Source organism: Schistocerca serialis, chromosome 3 (genome assembly GCF_023864345.2).
Source record: "Schistocerca serialis cubense isolate TAMUIC-IGC-003099 chromosome 3, iqSchSeri2.2, whole genome shotgun sequence".
NCBI lineage: Eukaryota > Metazoa > Arthropoda > Insecta > Orthoptera > Acrididae > Schistocerca > Schistocerca serialis.
Genome location: NC_064640.1, coordinates 567,378,562 through 567,395,449, shown reverse-complemented (window position 1 = coordinate 567,395,449; position 16,888 = coordinate 567,378,562). Strand labels below are relative to the sequence as shown.

The 16,888-nt window shown below is 43.1% G+C and overlaps 1 non-coding gene across 1 annotated transcript; it reads left to right on the top strand.

The window, feature by feature from the left end:
* The first annotated feature begins 16,480 nt into the window (after positions 1-16,480).
* On the top strand, positions 16,481-16,587 carry LOC126472255 (U6 spliceosomal RNA). The gene has a single exon (XR_007586383.1). It is a non-coding gene; the product is annotated as a U6 spliceosomal RNA (small nuclear RNA).
* The last annotated feature ends 301 nt before the right edge of the window (positions 16,588-16,888 follow it).

Below are 16,888 nucleotides of genomic sequence, written 5' to 3'. Positions count from 1 at the left end.
GCATCACAATTTGACATCAAAATTAGTGTTTTGGAGAACTTATTATACTTCGAAGTCAGTCATGCCTCCAAAGACTGTCACGGGTGTTGGCACTAAACTAACTTATCTCGTCCATACGATAATACAAAGCGACATAATTTCTTGTTATTTTTATAACATTATGTAAGTCAAAATAATGGTAGCTTGATTTCTTGTTTGGTAATACATTCCAGACGTATTCTAGTGACTGTTTCTACACATCGTTAACGTAGTTAGATTTTAAAACAGATAAGACTTTGACGATTTGTAATTATTTAGTTTTCGTATTTCCTGTTAAAATGGAATCTCAATTTGAAAAATATAATTTGTGATGTGTGTTTTGACTGTTACGAGGAATGTGTGTTAACAAAACAGTAAATAATGTTTTCGTTTTGAACTAGATTTTCTGATGTATTTATGAAAATTAACTTTAAGAGTGTTTCTTTGACTGTTTGGGCCAGTCGATATGCCAATAAAATTAATAGTTACGGAAAATTTTGTGTCAGGAGCTAGATACTTTCTATAGTATCCGTAGAAACACTTTATATAATTTGACAGTGGAAACAAGTGCAAATATTGCTGGAATTTGAGTCGTATTTAAAACATAACTTATTGAGAAAGAGTTTCCATTGGACCCTGTTTTGGTTCAAATGGCTCTGAGCACTATGGGACTTAACATCTTAGGTCATCAGTCCCCTAGAACTTAGAACTACTTAAACCTAACTAACCTAAGGACATCACACAACACCCAGCCATCACGAGGCAGAGAAAATCCCTGACCCCGCCGGGAATCGAACCCGGGAACCCGGGACCCTGTTTTAAAACACAAAATAGGCAGGTCAATATAGAGAAATTTAAAATTAAGTTGTATAGCGATGGGAGAGGTGGTAAATCTAGGTGACTGTTACCAGCACGGTGACCATTTTGAAAGCCACGAAACTGGATGAATCTTGCAGTTTCCAATTGGACCTTTGTTAGCACAGCTCTACACATTTTACACAGAACAAGGCAAATTCTGATATCAGATAAAGGCAACAGGATGTTCTTGACGTGTTGCCCAGTATGTTATAATGTGAATCTTACACATTTCAATCATTCGTCATGAGCTCTAAGCGACGCATGTACTGTAATGTGTGCACAAGCATAAACAGTCCGCCCCCGAACCCCAGTTTCCTGCAAGATGTGGCGAACAATATGCTATGACCTTCAACGAACGACGCCAGAACAGCAGTTGTTGTTGTTACTTCCGTAGCCGTTTTTTATGAAGAATACTTTTAGCGAATGTATGTATTGTGACGGTGCAGTTAAAATGCCTAACTCCTCGAAGAGGTACCTTCATGACAACCACGTCTGAACAACACATATTAACCAACTGCTCGCTTCTATGCAATGAAACTTACTTTCTAACTGGTTAGTTACCACAAAAAATTGTTCACTAATTCATTATTGAATGGAAATGTGCAAAATACGTCAGGAGGTTGATCCATTTGTTTCCAAGGCTGACGAACGAAGAACAAAAACAGATGAACTTAATCATTCTAGAAACTCAGTAATATGCTTCTTGAAGGTCGTTTTAATCAACATGTACATCCAAAAATCTGGAACGTTTTACCCTATTTGCTGACACTTGTTAATGTGCTTCATCAACCGTTTCACACATCACATTCCATTTTCTCCATCTGAAAATTACGAGCTGCATCCAGTATGGAGATTTCAAAAATGATCGTCACGTTAGTAATATAGTATCACAAGTTTTCTATCTGTCTCATGTCCTACTACCTCACTTTAAATTTGTTTTCCATCAGCATTTGTATTACAAAAGTGGTTGCTCACTTATGGATCACCCTGTATATGAAGTCATGTTAAACTAAGCATATGCGACACGGTAACCGTTGTGAAAACTGCAGTACTGAAAAAGGATGGCTCAAATGATCGAAAACATTCTGGGTGATTCCTTTGGGTGGCAGTAATAGGTGATTGCGTTCTAAGACACATGCTGTTCACACAGATCTTGCAGGGCTCCCTTTTGTAACCGCATATGTCTGTCTCACGTCGTATCCAGAGTAGTAAATGTGACATGAAAAGCCACTCTGACATGTCGATGTCTGAGGGCTCTTGTGGGAAAATCCTAATTTGTCAGAATGATTAGTATTCGCGATATGAGTGTTTTGATTCTCTCATAAAGAAAATTATACCACGTACAGGTATATTGTATAGAAAGTGACCCGCAGAGTGATACCAGTGGCAGGAAAAAGGTCGGGTGAATAGCAGAACACTAAGTTGTGGGGAATTTTAATAGGCATGCCTTTAAGTCTCCGTTACTGCAATAGTTGGTCCGCAGTCAAAATTGACATCAAGAAATCAAAATTTAAAAATTGCCTCATGTATGAATACTTATCTATGTATCGGAAGTTAATTATTAATCACCATCTCGCTTCGTTGGACACAGTATATTTTATTTACTTCTACTTCTCTCGAAATTCTCGTTAGAAATAAACATTGTTCGATTAATATCGATTCAGCTCGATTCTTATCAAGCAAATGCTTTTCAGACAAGTCAAGAAACAAAATTTTCTCTCTCTGAATATATATGCACATACTTCCGATTTTTGAGTCCATTAATATTATGAAGCAGAAGTGTAAACATTTTGCGTAACCCTGGACATTATCAAGCATAGCGAGTCGATCTATAACATCAGATAGCCGTTGGTCACCAGGGAGGTACTTCCAGGAGCATCGATGGCCGTGCTCAGTGTACAAGAATCCGGGGGTATAACCACACAAAAACAACTGCTCGATGCCACAGAAATATGTAATGTCTGGTGAACACACAGCGGAACAATCACTGAAACGCGTGAATCGCGGAAAACAGACACATGCATCATCAAACAAGCAAGAAAACAATACTACAATAGCAAACTAGTTCCAAACCCAACTAACAAAGGCATCGATAAAAATTTTGGAAATTTGTGGTTAGGTCTTATGGGACCAAAATGCTGAGGTCATCGGTCCCTAAGCTTACACACTACTTACTCTAACTTATACGAACTCACGCTATGGACAACACACACACCCCTGCCCAACGTAGGACTCGAACCTCCGGCGGGGGAGCCGCACGGACCGTGACAAGGCGCCCTAGTCCACGTCGCAGAGGCGTCGATATCAGCAAAACCCAGACCTCAAGAACAATTCAACCTAAGGACACATAATTGGTCTACCCTTCCAAAGGACAAAGAAGAACTTAGAGCGACACTTCCAGTGGGACACAAAACACAACTGAAGAAACACCTAAACAAAAACCACGGCACTTTTCAGCAAATAATGAAAGTCCTCTCAAACATGAGACCCCTAGTGTCAATCATTGAAAACATCACAGGAGTGGCCAAAACATTCAAGGAACCTTGAAATGCAGTTTCTAAAATTGACTCTAATCGAAGGTTTAAATCGTTCAAATGGCTCTGAGCACTATGGGACTTAACTTCGGAGGTCATCAGTCCCCTAGAACTTAGAACTACTTAAACCTAACTAACCTAAGGACATCATACACGTCCACGCCCGACGCAGGATTCGAACCTACGACCGTAGCGGTCTCGCGGTTCCAGACTGCAGCGCCTAGAACCGCTCGGCCACTCCGGCAGGCCTCTAATCGAAGTGGTAACGGAACTGTTCGGACATAAAAATGGATAACAGTCTAAAAAGAAAGGAAACATAAGATTTTTTATATTAACTACCATTGGAGTTTTACATAAAAAGACGGAAATCATCGAATTATTTAACACTGATTCACTTCCCAAGAAACTCTATCTTTCATGTTGAGAAACGTGACGAGTTACAGGAAAGGCAGGTTGAACAGAGGTGGAGGAGGCATTGCAGTATCCCTAAAATGAAATACCGCGCACAATAGAAAAACTTTCTCTAAGTTTATAGATATTCAACCCGTAATTATTTCAATTGGAACATCCAAAGGAAAAATTTGTCTCGTAGAAGATCATCACCACCTAACAAATTACCTCAATGAAGCAGACCTGTAGCAAATGTTAGACAGCTAAGCCACGGTCTTGCTATACTGGGACCTTAACGAAAAAAAAAAAAACACAACATGGAATTCACGACGAAACAAGGATTCAAATTTGGCGACCTTAGAGACCTACTCCAGGCTATAGCCACTAGACCGGAAGACGCTACCAGCATACCAGTCCTCGAAAACCACACACCAAATTTCCTCGAAATAACTGTGATGAAGAATCTGGACCTGCATCTCAACTTGAGGAGTGTCAATAACCACAATCCAATGTTTGACGGGGTCTCAAATGCCAATGAACTATGAAACTGGACACGGAAACGGTCGCAGACTGAGACTTATTGGGACATTGACGAACGATAACATCATACCCGCAACTGACACCAGCACGTCCGAGAAAACAGAAGATGCTATGGGAAACGTCACAAGCAAGGTAGTAAAAGTTCACAGAATAGCTTCGATGCAAATCATATTCCAAGAATATAGTTCTTCAACCATGCTACCCCTGCTACAAGGCTTGAGATACGCCACAAAGAAGAAGAGATTACAGCCTTTCAGATATTCCTAAGAAATACGGGAAATGAAACGATTGTCAATAGAATTAATAAGAAGAGCTACGGAATGAATAACAGGGTCGTGGCCCGCAGATAACAACAAAGACTGGAAGTTCATCAGAAACATCAGAAGTCAAAACCTCGATAACTAGTCGTAACTCATTACGACGAAATTGTATTCGGTGAAACGAAGAAAGCGAAATTCGTCGCTAATAACTACGAAGAATAAAAAAACACTGCATCATGAATACGAACCAGAGGACGACAACGAATATGACCAACAAGTCAAGACAGCTGCCAGCCGTATTAAGAACACAAGATACTGCCATCAGCTGAAACAGACAACAGCGAGACAGATGAAGATAAATAAAAAATGTGGGCCCCAACTCTCATTATTTCGCCTTGTCCAGAAGCAAACAGCACATAGAATGTTTACGGAGAAAGCTACTTTTTACTAACAAGAACTTTCAACAGCTGCTTGCTCAGGTTTTACTTCCTGGAGAAAAGGAACACGTCAGATATAGTTCGGTTACCCAAACCCGTAAAATACACTATAAGACAGAAAAACGACGAATTATTAAAATGGGAGGGAAATCGCAAGATGTGATGTACATTTAAAGACAGAGATTCACAAATTGAGAGAGTCAGTAACGCTTTGGTCCACATCTGGCCCTTCTAAACAGTAATTCGGTTTGGCGCTGTCTGATTGAGCCGCTGAATGTCCCCCTGATGGGAATCATGGCAATTTCTGTTAAATTGACGCGTTAGATCGTCGAAATCCCGTGCTGGTTCGAGGGCTTTGTCCATAATGCTCCAAACATTCACAACGGTGAAGGTCTGGCGACCTAACTGGCCAGTGTAAGGTTTGGCAAGCACGAAGACTAACCGGGCAGCTATTATCTTGCTGATATATAAGTCCAAGATGGCTTGTCATGAAGGGCAAAAAACGGGGTGTAGAAGATCGTCAACGTACCACTGTGCTGTAAGGGTGTCACGGACCACAACCAAATTCGTTCTGCAAGGAAAGGAAAGGCTGGCCCAGACCATCCGTCACTCCTGGTGTTCGGGCTGTATGGCGAGCGATAGTCGGGTTTGCATCCAATCACTGTCCGGGGCGTCTATAGGTAAGTCTTACTGGCCATCTATTCTCAGTTCGAAGCGGGACTCATCAATGGAGACAATTCTACTCCAGTCGATGATCTTACAAGCCGAAGACGTGTTTGTTGGCGTCCCGGACAGCAGTGCAATATTAGTGTGACTGTTGTCCACTATACGAACCGACAACCAAGAGTGATGGTCTTGGAGTGCCATTTCTTTTCATAGCAGTAGTCCTTAGCTTGTTATCCACGGCACCCATTTTGTTGCAGGTTATGGCAAGCCATCTTGAGCTTACATTTCAATAAGATAATGACCATCCACACACGGCGAAAGTTTCTGTTGCTTGTCTTTGCGTTTCCGAAACCATCAAGCTTGCTTCATCCCTCCCCAATTGAGAACGTTTTAGAACCATGGGCAGGCCCCTCGAACTAGCTCGGTATTTTGACGCTCCGATGCGCCGATTGGACAGAATGTGACACGATATCCATTAGGGGGACATACAACAACTCTATAAATAATTGATAAGCCGAATAACTGCATGCATGTGGGACAGAGGTGAATGACACCGATATTGACTTGTTCAATTTGTGAAACTCTTTTTCTTGAATAAATTATCCAATTTTTCTGAAGTTGTAATTATTTGTTTGTCTGTACATGTACATAAAGTCTACTGATTTCCGCCGCAGTGGGATAATTGTTTCTTCTCTACAACGTGAACAAATCATACTTGTCTGCAGATATCTTCATGGACTTAGAAAAAGCGCGTGGAGAGACAAGCTTATCAAAGACGTATATTCCGGATTGCTACATCCAGATTATCGACGACTACACTGCGCAACAATATTAGAGGGTCACTATTTCTAAACTCTGTAATTCTCTGTTACTGTGACATAGCCGTTAGAAATTTAAGTCAAAAATGCCTACAACCTTCTGTAACAGTGCGAAAGCGCTGCGCCTTGCAGTCACTCTCGGGCTCTGCGAAGCTTCAAATACCAAAGTGTCGACACGTACGAAAGAAAGGTCATAACTCACAAATTTACGTGAGGTGTAAAGAAGGTTAATGGCGTTACACTGGTACCAAATTTCCCCAAAATCCTGCCTAACTCCACCGTGGAAGGGTCACACGATGGAATGGTCGTCACACCCCATCTTACATGCATTTCACCCGTTCTTTTGACACACCAGCCATGGAGGTCTCAACTGTGACTCCTAGCGTTGCAATCCCGCTGCTTTCTTATGGGTGGCCGGGAAAGACATTTCAGATACACTGCGGATCATGATCGACACGAGAAGGCATCTGGAGGTGGTACATAGGGCGTAGATGAAGCACCCCTCCCCTTGGGGTGGTGACTCCTACACAATTCGTGTTGACATCTAAAATTCTCACTGCAATGAGCAACAGGACGTCATTCTTGGCCATTTTTGAAACTGCTGACAACCCCCACGACGATTCACCTCTCTTATAAGGAGATCGTGTCCCTGCAATCCCACTGAACGTGACTCCTAGGCGCCGGTGCGACAGGCATCCCTTTCGACACCCCTAACGGCTCACGTAAACGATCAAACAGTTTTTCAAATTTTTCTGTGTTTGCCAGATAGTTGATCTTGTAAAGTGTTGTGTGACGTGTTTGTCAAACATACCGCATGTCTTACATGTTTTCCAGTCATTATGATTGATGAAGAATTTGACAAGATTGTGGATGTCGTCTGTGTCGCTATTTCGCCGCATGTGTTTAACAAAAAAAAATTTTATTACAGTTTATCTTATTGTTCTCTTAGCTACGAAAACTACTTACACGATGAAGGACAAAAATGTAATGTCACTGACAATGGCCAGAATGGTAGCGGTGTCGAATCTTTCCCAGCCATACATGACGCAGAAAGAGGTTAAGAATAAAATCAGTATTTTACACCTAACACACAAACTGGAGGGCAATGGAATCAAAAAAATCGAAATTCTCCAGCTCTTAAAAGGACGATATGGGCTATACGTTCCTAGATTGTGATATTTTATTGAATTCTCATTAAAAGACCAACAAGCAGAGAATAAATTTTCGTATACTGGTCTTCTTTTTCAATGTCAGGGCGGAGTAACTCTGCTTGATGTCATGTGGTACAAAGTGTAACAGGTTTTCGTGTGTATAATTCTCTCTCATTGTAAGCCTTTCCGTGGACCAGCGTATTGTCTTCTTCTTACTATTTAAACACAGTAATAGAGTCAGTGCCAGAAAAGCTGTGTCTTAATTTGTTACAATTCTCACTACAGTCAAAATACTGACGAACATGAACAGCGCCTTCCTCAAACGAACAAACTTTGTTTGTAAGTGTACGTGCTTGTCTGACAAATAGGTAGCTAGATACGGGCGAATTTGTCATAAAAGTTTGCTCATATACGGGGGACCCTCAGGTTTAGTAAGTGACCAGCAGTTGCTAGCTCAGCGACGTAGCGCCACTCAGCTGAGTGTCGAAATAGTTGCCTGTCACGCCGGCGCCTAAGAATCAATGTCTCTGTATTGCGGAATTTTTAAAGTGCCAACAAGGAGCGCAGCTGGCACCGATTGTGTTGACTAACTGTGGGTCGTTAGAGGAACACGTCACCATTTTATTCACCCATGTGTCAATTTCGATTCTACCAATTTTTGATCACATTCAAACTTAGTTCAATGGTTTTTAACGGTCGCTAGTGGTTCCATCCCGTACATCATTGCTAAACTGCGTTCACGTTACACCTCAGAGTGGTGCAATCACGTTCAGTGGGATTTTAGAGTCACAATGTCCTTAGGGAAGGGTTGTATCATGCTAGGAGTTTGAACAGTATCAAAAGTTGTCCATAACGTCGTTGTCGTGCTGTTGGTCATCTACCCGCGAACTGTCGTTTCCGACAGCGTAGTGTGTGGGCATCAACGCCCCAAGGGAAGGGGTGGTTCAGCTAACGCCCTTTGACATCACCTGCGGTGTTTTCGTGTCTATTCTAAGCAGCAGTGTCAAATGTTTTCCTCACCCACCCATCAGAAAAGCGCTTCATCTCAATGCCCGGCGTCGCGGTTTTGGCCTCTATGGCAGGAGCATCAAGAGAAGGGATAAAATGTAGGCTACAGAGCGTCTGACGACCTTACTGTTGAGTGACACGTCGACTGTGGCATTGGTCAGAACTGTAGGGAAATTTGGTGCCATTGTGACGTACTTAAAATATCCTACATCTCCCATTAACTTGTGAACTCTGCCATTTCTTCCGCATGTGTCAACATCTTGCGATTTGAAGCGTTAACGATCCCCAGAGTGACGTCACAGTGCGTCATCCTTTTGCATCATTACACAGTGGTTTTGTAGGCACGTTTGAGCCAAATTTCAGACATCTGTGTCGCAGTGGTAGAAAGTTATGAGGTTTCGAAAAAGTGACCCTTTAATAGGGTTGCGCAGTTTAGCTAGCGAACAGAAAATTCTATATCCAAATAGACGGTAAGCGATCAGAGACTAAAATACTTCAAGAAAGAATCCGCCCCCCCCCCCCCCCAAAGTATTTGTCAATTCTGTGACACACTTCACCGTTTATGTGACATGCCAGTCGTTGAACATTCACTAGTAACACAGTTCGCTAACGACAAGGACATTGTCTGGGTGAGTACACTACAGTGAGAAGACCAAACCAGCAAATCGACCTAAAAGAAGAATGAGTCTGCAGAAATAAAATCAGTGTTAGTCCAGAAAAAACAAAGGCAACAATGTTCACGATAAGACGTCCAATCCTGACAATAAATCAAAGAAACAAAACCAGGACATCGAATGGCTGGACCAAACTAGACACCTTGGGGAAGAAATATCATGTTATGCCCAGAAAGTATTTCAATCAAAACTGAGTCAAAAATCCCTCAAAGAGTGCAAAATCGATGTTTACCACTAGCCCTACAAGCGCCTAGATGGTTCAAATGGCTCTGAGCACTATGGTACTTAACATCTGAGGTCATCAGTCCCCTAGAACTTAGAACTACTTAAACCTAACTAACTTAAGGACATCACACACATCCATGCCCGAGGCAGGATTCGAACCTGCGACCGTAGCGGTCACGCGATTCCAGTCTAAATCGCCTAGAACCTCTCGGCCACACCGGCCGGCAAGCGTGTAGATGGATAATGACACAAATCCACCAGCAGCTCGACAAGAATACAGTGGAAGATCAAACCAAAGATCATGCGGATAAAGTGTTTAACAAAATTAATACTCTTAGGTCTTCTTCGCGACCACTACGAGAGGTTGTAGTGGAGCAACCACATGACACATTAGAGACCAACTTTCTATAACAGAAGTTTGATATTCTTTGTAATAAAAGTTATTGGGGTATGAAGGCTCTAACTAAAACGTGCCCGGTGTCCCCAAAAAGAATAAATAACGAGAAATCTAACCAACCCTGCCAAACACCTGAAGTCTAGGCCCCAAAGAAGTTACCACTTTAGCAGCGCACACACACACACACACACACACACACACACACACACACACACACACACACACACACACACACACAACACACACAAACACACACACACACACACACACACACACACACACACACACACACACACTCGCGCGCGCGCGCACCCTGATCACCTCGAACACGTGCTGTAAATGGACGTTCATGCTACCCTTTTGGCCTTCGTTGACCTTCAAAGAACTTTCTGTTACACATCATTCGATTCGTCTCGATAGCCGCTATCAGAAAATAAGTACCAAACTATAGCATCACATTTAAAGAAACAAAGTTGACCTTCATATCTCTGACGCGACTCCACCTAGCAACAACCAACCAAAGTCATATTACAGCCCCCGTTGTCCCATGCAACTTTTGTCCCACAAACTTTCCAGCCCCTATCATACGTTCGGAGTTGCTCTAGGTGTCAATAGTTAGTGACTCACCCTATAGTATATGTGTGTATATAATCTCATCAGTTTTCTATATTTCACACGTTTACGAAAGAAGATATCAACTGTGGATGTTCTAGAGTTATTATTTAACTTGTTGCCTAGTAATATACGGAGTGAAGCAAATGGCTACCAGTAGGTAGTTCTGTGGCCCCGTATTGTCGTAGAAAAACATGTAATATAAGTTGAATCTCCGGGAAACGTTTGAGACGGACAAAAATCTAATACACAGTTCTCATTTAATTGTAAAGGCAACTAAAATATATTTTCCGTAATAATTTGCCAGATTTTACGATGATGGTTATTGTGTGGTGTTAACGTTTTAAGCCAAAGCTTTTTAAAAATGTCAGTGAATACTTAATACACATTTGTTACTTTCATAAATATTAATTTTTTTTATATTAAGCAGCTACTAATATCTATTTTTTGTTGTTCAAAATGGTTCAAATGGCTCTGAGCACCATTGGACTTAACATCTGAGGTCATCAGTCCCCTAGAACTTAGAACTACTTAAACCTAACTAACCTAAGGACATCACACACATCCATGCCCGAGGCAGGATTCGAACCTGCGACCGTAGCAGTCGCGCGGTTACGGACTGAAGCGCCTAGAACCACTAGGCCATCACGGCCGGCTTTTCGTTGTTGGTAAATACGAAGAACCTTGAAAGTAAAAATGTAAATTGTTCATCAGAGTACTAGAAATCGGGGGATTAAACAGGACAAGGGACACCATTTCGAGAGGACAGGAGTACAAGTACTCGTCCAGCCATCCTGATTCAGCTCTTTCACAAATTATCAGAATAACTTTGGTGAATTCAGTGATGGATCTTTGAAAAAGGCAATGGTGCTCAGCTGCGCTTGTAACGGTGAGTTATGCTTCATTTGTAATGGCATCAGTACAGACTAGGCGCTAAATTTTCGCCTTCTTTGCTTTCGTTTCTCGCTGGTTTAATAGTGCATCATTGTTCACATTATTATTATTACTATTATTAATATGTACACTAGTTGGTTTACTGGACTGTTTCACTCACGCATTACTGAAAGAAGTTTAAACTTCTCTGTTTCTGGTAGTCTGTCATTCTTTGTAGAATCTTCGTATCCCTCCATTTCGACCTTCTAACTGAGGTCTTCTTCTGGGACCTGACTGGTCGCTGTCGCGTACTGTCAAACTTAAGGATAGCATTTCCCGCGTTTATTGCCTAAATTGCTGTTGAATTAAGTTGCCGTTAAGGGGGCCGGCCGGAGTGGCCGAGCGGTTCTAGGCGCTACAGTCTGGAACCCGCAGGTTCGAATCCTGCGTCGGGCATGGATGTGTGTGATGTCCTTAGGTTAGTTAGGTTTAAGTAGTTCTAAGTTCTAGGGGACTGATGACCTTAGAAGTTAAGTCCCATAGTGCTCAGAGCCACTTTCGTTATTGGAGAGAAGGGTTCACTGGTGTAACATCGGTTGGAGTGCGAAGCCCGAGTAGCAACTTGTTTGTGTTTGTGATTACGTTCCTACACTATGCTGTGGCGTTCTTGTAGCACTGAGGGCAGGTACCCTAAGGTCACGATCACGATTAAATGCTTTCTGGCGTTTAGCAAACCGGACTGCCTGTCCGACTGTTTGTTTGCATTGATACGGTGTTTATGCTAAAATGCTACAATTACCAAATCTATATTCACCCCGTGATAGCTGTTAGCGCTAGCCCGAATAAATTATTTATACACGTATAAATGAGACCTTTCTACTAGGGGGTGCAGCGAAGTGCTAAATGAAGCCTTTTTTTGCAGTAACATAGATACCATAGGAGCTTGAAGACACAACAAAGAGGTAAAAGAAGTCGCGAAGGAATTATTACTGAAGACGATATTACTTTGAAACATTGGTATGTTTCTCAATCAGTAAATGTAGAAAAATGTCACAAATATCCAGAGAAGCAGTATATCCTAAAACAATGTTAACTGTCGAGTGGGTCCTCGGGGTGTAGCGCTTGTGTATGTGTCTGCTGGTGAGGAGTTTGTCCTTCTTTCTGAGGAGTCGGTTCTGGGAACTGCGCGCGCTCCCCTCGCAGCTTTGCTAAACACTGGCCAGCTGCTGGAAACACGACCGCAGGGGCCACAGCTTGCGCGCCCGACGTTCACCACATGTTGCCACACCCTGAGCGTCTCTCTGTGGATCCATCCCAATTCAGTTCTGTTACCTCACGGGATATAACTACAAGAACTTGAACATTAAATTGAATAGAATCCGTACATTTGACACAAACTTTCATTTAACGATTATGTGACTGTCTCTTATCGTCTTAGTTACTTGATGTCCGATTTTTCGAGGCATTAGTGTCATTTAGACACTCTTCTATTGCCGAACGTTCCTCCTAATCGTAGCGAGATTGCAGTTCTTTTTTGCCAGTTCATACTTTTCCTATGGAATAACGCGAGATAAAAACAATGAGTGAGGGCTTAGACAACAAGCGAATTGCGAAAGTCCACACATGTGGCAGCAACCGATTGGTGCTTCGAAATGGCTGTTACCAGCAATTTGGGTGAGAGGCAGTTCTCTTTGTCATTAACAATTGTAAATTCCAGTTTAGTCTTACAAGTAATTGCTACGCCAATTTCATTTTTTACGACTTATGTAAGTACACTGTCGGGAAAAATTCCCAACACCAAAATATAATTAATTTAGAGAAATGAAATATCAGAAGTATGTTTGTCTGGGTAACATATGTATGTGATTAATACTTCAAGGACAGGGGTTTGGTTGATAAGTACAGGGAAGGTTAGTGCTGTTTGTGGATGACGCTGGAGTTCTCGTTCGATGATGTCCTACACGTGGTCGATTGGAGACAGATCTGGTGAAGGAGTGACCCAAGGCAAAATGTCGAAAATCTGTAGCGCATGTTAGGTTACAACAGTGGTATGTGGACGAGCGTTGTCATGTTGGAAAGCACCCCCTGTAATACTGTTCGTGAATAGCAGTACGTCAAGTCGAACCACCTGATTGGCATACAAATTTGTAATCGTGGTACTTGGGATAACCACGATTGTGCTTCTGCTGTCATAATAACCCGCACCCCAAACCGTAACTCCAGGTGTAGTTCCAATATGTTCTGCACGCAGACACGTTGGTTGCGGGCCCTCAACTGTCCTCCGTCAGACCAACACACGGACTTCACTGACACCGAGGCAGGGCCAGCTTTCATCAGTAAACGCAACAGACCTCCGCCCTGTCCTCCTGTGAGCTCTCGCTTGATACCACTGAAGTCGTAAATGGTGGTTATTTGGGGACAGGTGCCTGAACGTTGCAGAGCATCTCCTTAGGAGTTGCCCTTGAATTAATCAATGCTTAATAGTTTGTTGTGTCACTGTAGTGCCAAATGCTGCTAAGACTGCTGCCGCATAAGTGCTACGGTGCGCTAGGATCATACGCCGAACACGATGATCTTCCCTCACGGTAATGCCACGTTGCCGTCTGGCGCTTGGTCCCCTTGCGACGGTTCCTTATGGTGACCACCACTGCCGGTAATCATGTACACTAGCTCCATTCCTGCCAAATCTTCGTGCAATATAGCAGAAGGAACATGCAGCTTCTCGTATCCCCATTACACGACCTCCTTGAAACTCAGTGAGGTGTTGGTAAGGGCGTCTTCGTCACCTTGAAGGCGTTATTGACTAACATCAACTCACCACGTCCATTCTCAAATGTAACTAACGCTCACGACCATTACAGCGGCCGGCCGGTGTTGCCGAGCGGTCTAGGCTCTTCAGACTGGAATCGCGCGACCGCTACGGTCGCAGGTTCGAATCCTGACTCGGGCATGGATGTGTGTGATGTCCTTAGGTTAGTTAGGTTTAAGTACTTCCAAGTTCTAGGGGACTGATGACCTCAGAAGTTAAGTCCCATAGTGCTCAGAGCCATTTGAACAGTAAGACAAGAAGAATAACCAATACTCCAGCAGCATAGCTGTTGCATGGTGGTTGTAGTCAGCGCGGGCCAAGACGGTGCTGTTGCTATTGGAATACTGTACTGTACTTCGTGTTTTACTGTCCCTGTTAATACATATCCCGAAAACGAATATCAGGCTAGATTAATTTAGGGCTACTCTATTGAAAGGACTCGCAAAATTATGCTTTAAATATCAGTTTGTAATAACGGGAAACAACCCGACCCTTCCGTCGACACTGGGCGTCGCGAAAAGAGGTGATGAGCAATACTTTTTTGAGTTCCGCGGGGTAACCGCGCGGTCTCAGGCGTCTTGTGACGGTCCACGCGGCTCCCCCCGTCGGAGGGTCGAGTCGTCCTTTGGGCATGTGTGTCTGTGTGTATGTCGTCCTGAGCGTAAGTTAGTTTAAGTTAGGTGAGGTAGTGTGTAAGTTTAGGGACCGATGACCTCAGCAGTTTGGTCCCATAAGACCTTACCAAAAATTTCGAAATGTTTTTTTGGGTTGACTCCAGATACACACTGCAAAATGGAAATTCCAAATATTGATCGAAACACCAGGTAAAATGCTTCTGACGACTCTTCAGAGAGACTTTGTATAAGCAGGACAGCAGAGAATACTTAAATCTGTTTATTGTTGGACTATTTTCGGGGCCACATAACCACAATGGGAGGTATCAGCATTAAAGAAATGTATTATGTCGGAGCATAGTGAATTGAAACGTGGACAAATTGTTGGTTCACGCGTAATGGGTGCTTCTGTAATGTAGGTAGCATCGCATCGTATTGAACGAAGATTAATACCGCATACAAGGAAAGCTGTGGTCAAAGAATGTACGGTTGCAAGAAGACGGGGCTCCAGCCGACCACGTGGTACTCCAGTGAGGGAAGACCGTTGTGTTCGGTGTACGGTTCTGGCGCGTCGTACTGCATCTGCAGCAGCAATTTGAGCAACTATTGGCACCACAGTGACACAACGAACTGTTACAAATCGGTTATTTCACGGCCAGCTCCGAGCCAGACATCCTGTAGCGTGCATTCCGCTGATTCCAAACCACAGTCATTTGTGACTTCAGTGGTGTCTAGCGAGAACTCATTGAAGGGCAGGGTGGAGGTCTGTTGTGTTTTCTGACGAAAGCTGGTTCTGCCTCGGTGGCAGTGAGGTTAGGAGAAGGCCAATTGAGGGCCTCCCACCAACCTGTCTGCATACTAGACGCACTAGACATACACCTGGAGTTCTCGTCAGCGATGCCATTTCGTATGACTGCAGGAGCACTCTCATAGTTATCCAACGCGCCGTGACTACAAATTTTCAAGTCTATCTTGTAATTCCATCTGTTGTGCTGCTGTTCATGAACAACATTCCAGATGATGTCTTCCAACAGGATTACGCTCGCCTACATGGTCTGTTATAACCCAACACGCTCTACAGTGTGTCAACATTTCACCTTGGCCTGCTCGATCACTAGATCTGTCTGCAATCGAGCAGATGTGGGACATCATCGGACGATAACTCCAGCGTCATCCACAAACAGCATTGACCTTCCCTGTGTTGACCGACCGTGTGCAACAAGCCTGGAACTCCATTCCACAAACTGACATCCAGCACCCTTACAACAGAATGCATGTACGTTCGCATGCTTGCAGTCAACATTCTGGCGGTTACACAGGTTATTAGTGAACCAGCATTTCACATTTGCAATGGATTTTCGAGCGCTTACATTAACCTGTAATCTTGCAATGTCATTCACTGAAATATGTTACCTGGTCAAATGAATTCTTGCAATTTCATTTCTGTACATGAATTATTTATTGGTGTTGCGATTTTTTTTCCGTCAGTGTATATGGGAAAAAATACGTCACTTCAATGAGGAACCCTATACACTAAAGAGAAAACATCTTTCTAAATATATTGTCTTACATAATATAATATGCCACTGGTGACGGGTACTCGCTTCGGCGGTACATATACTAAAATTGGAACGATACAGAGAAGATTAGCATGGCCCCTGCGCAAGAATGACACGCAAAATCTTGAAGCGTTCCACATTTACCCCCCCCCCCCCCCCCATTGAACCATGGCCGTACCGAAGGTGCAACCACAACGGAGGGGTATCTGTTGAGAGGCCAGACAATCATGTGGTTCCTGAAGAGGGGCAGTAGCCTTTTCAGTAGTTGCAGGGGCAACAGTCTGGATGATTGACTGATCTGGCCTTGTAACACTAACCAAAAACGCCTTGCTGTGCTGTTACTGCAAACGGCTGAAAGCAAGGGGAAACTACAGCCGTAATTTTTCCCGAGGGCAAGCAGCTTTACTGTATGATTACATGATGATGGCGTCCTCTTGGGTAAAAT